The sequence below is a fragment of the Parasteatoda tepidariorum genome, chromosome 6, assembly GCF_043381705.1.
Source record: "Parasteatoda tepidariorum isolate YZ-2023 chromosome 6, CAS_Ptep_4.0, whole genome shotgun sequence".
Lineage (NCBI taxonomy): Eukaryota > Metazoa > Arthropoda > Arachnida > Araneae > Theridiidae > Parasteatoda > Parasteatoda tepidariorum.
In genome coordinates this window covers 11,477,990-11,481,053 of record NC_092209.1, presented here as the reverse complement: position 1 = coordinate 11,481,053, position 3,064 = coordinate 11,477,990, and positions in this window count along the sequence as shown.

Below are 3,064 nucleotides of genomic sequence, written 5' to 3'. Positions count from 1 at the left end.
AAATTTGACAGCCTTATATCAGCCACCAAAGCTTCATCTAATGCTCGCCACAGCACATATACTGATAAAGAACTGTTATTCATAGACTTCAGAGATAAAATTTAACATGAAATTAATATTTAAATGCAATATAGTGTTTTTCTTTCCTTAAAAAGAGAATAACTTCATGAAACAAGAAAGAAATTGAAGTAGTTATCACGTTGTAAAATAAATAAAATACTACCATAGCAATTAAAAAATAATTCAATGTATTAGTAGTAAACTCCTTTCTTTCTTTTTTTTTACAAATAGATCTGTAAGCTAACAAGTATCACTACTGATGTCATAATGTCATATTAAAAATATTTGAATTGTCAAAATTAAATTCAAAACAATGGGCAATGCTTAACTAGTCAGAAAATTCTATTTTGTTTGCTTATCCCGCTTGAACAGTTCATAATAGAAAGCTATAACACTGACCTTCTTAGTGCTTTAAGTTATAAATATGCCAAATTTCCTAGCTGTTGGTACACAGACTTAGCATGTCTTTTGTTTAACATAGCCTTAGAAAAAGTTATAAGAGATGCTGGCAAAAATACTCTAGGTACTATATTTAATAAATCAGAGCAGATTTTAGCTTACACCGATGATGTAGACATCATCACAAGATCTAGGACTGCACTTATGATAATGTGGAGAAAACAAAATATATGTATTGTGGTATAATGGGAAATACCCCTAAATTGTTTGAAATAGATTCTTTTAAATTTGAATCTGTAAAAAATTTTACTTATCTAGGATCAGAAATAAACTATCAAAATGACATTAATCCTGAAATCAGAAAAAGAATAATCACAGTCAATCGTTGCTTCTATGGTTTAAGATCATTATTGATATCTCACTTAATAAAAAGAAAGACGAAGATTTTACTTTATAAGGTATTAATCAAGTCAGTTTTGACTTATGCTTCAGAGACATGGACTTTAACAAAAAGGGAAGAGAAGATATTAGCAACCTTCGAAGGGAAGGTCCTACGAACCATCATTGACGCCATTTTCGATAACAACAACTGGATAAAAAGATATAATTTTGAAATATATAAGATCTTTAATAGTGACGATATCATTAAATGTATTAAACTAAGTAGAATGAGATGGGCCGGGCATGTAGTGAGAATGAGCCCAGAACCAACAGCACTAAGAGTTTTTAATGCAACACCCTCCTATAAAAGGCCAAGAGGAAGGCCCAAAAAGAGATGGAAAGACTGTGTGGATGAGGATTTTGCCATCCTGAAAGTAAAGAGCTGGAGGTCAATTGCTGGGAGAAGGGTGGAATGGGAAAATCTTCTGAGGAAGGCCCAGGCTCACATAGGGCTGTCGTGCTAATGCTGATGATGGTTTCAATCTTATTTATTTGGGTTTTATTTAGGCAATTCCGTGAAGGGCTAGCATGCGTCATGATCGGCCTAATGCGGGTAATACACTGCAGACGTTGGAGATTAATTGGTAGACTCGAGTTAGAATTTTGTATCGTCCTTAAGGTAGAGGAGGCTGCCATGGCTTTTTTTGCTGATTTTCTCCATATCATCCACAGCAGGGCAGAAAGTCCATGTGTATCAAGACGGAAAAGAGTATAAACTGGTAACAAATAAGTAAAAATTTTTGTTTCAGGAATAATAAAAGTTCCATGACTACCAAATTTTCCTTCTGATGCTAATTACATATCGAACTGCTTCTTCCCCGAGATTAAATTAATAGAAATGAAGATGGGATTTAACCCTCACGAAAAGTTTCTATCACTGAAACAATTTCAATACCAGTTTTTTTTTTCTCTTTTCCGTCTCGCTTTCAGGTCTGATCCACAGTTCGTAATTTTAATATGGAACCAGAGAACGGTAAATCTCTAATTCAGTACTCAAAGAGTATCGATTCGAACTCTCGTCTAAATAATATGTTGTCATTCGATTTCTTTACTCGAATGTAATTTTTTTAACGGTTACGAATGTAATTTTTATAACGTTAAAGCATCTAATAATACCTACTAACATATTGCTTGAAAGATTTTTCTTTGTAAGAAATTTTTAAAGGTAAGTCATGCAATCAAAAATTAGATAAAGTTTTTGAAATACTTGGCATTTGTGAAATCATAGCACAATCTTAATTAAGCTATTTTATTATATTTATCTTCTATAATTTCATGAAAAATCAACTTGTAGAAAATTTTTATTTTATTGAAAAGTTTCAAAAAAATACAATTCTAAAAAAAAGTTATGAAGTTGATTGGTTTTAAGAATTAAAAAAAAGCACATCCTTAGAAGAAAATAATATGACAGGAACAGTTTCTCAAGTGTTCGAAAGGAAAAGGTTTACGTGACCTGGACAAAAAAAATGAGACTTATCCAACGTTTTAAAAAAGTAAACTTTATCATCTGAATTATAAAATTTTTTTCCAAGCGTAATGTTTGCAACCTTATGCGCTACCTTTAAAGCAAAAAATTCTTGGTTATTTATTGGCGATTTATGTTTTTGAGAATTTTAAATACAGCTTGACAATATTTTTACAGAATATTAACCTTTTGCTAACGGTGCTTTATAAGACGAAGACCACTATTCTGGTTTTACCAGCCATATGCAAAAAGTAAAGAGATGCAAAGGTTTGGACAATAATATGGAAACATTTCCAAACTGACTTGGTGTAAAAATTTATTTCTTTAGGCAGTAAATGTTTTGGAAAATTTTGCTTGGCAAAATTATTGGCACAGTTTGAAAAACCATGCTTGAAAGTTTTAGAAAAGACGTTTCTTTTACTCATACAAAATTTGCATCGACCATAATGAGCTGAGAAAGTTAATACCTTTTTTTCATTTTCCATACTACTATAATTAAAAAAGAATTTTATTATTAATATTTTAACCCGCTAGACGAATAATTTCTCCCATTTGCGACCAAAACTTTTTTTTTTGTCATGTATGTTTCTTAGACTAATTTAAGGATGAATCGGAAGAGAGCCGTAAGGGCTCAGACGCCCAGTTCCACACCAACGAACGACAAGCGATTTCTAACTCCTAGGCTGCAAAGTGGTACCC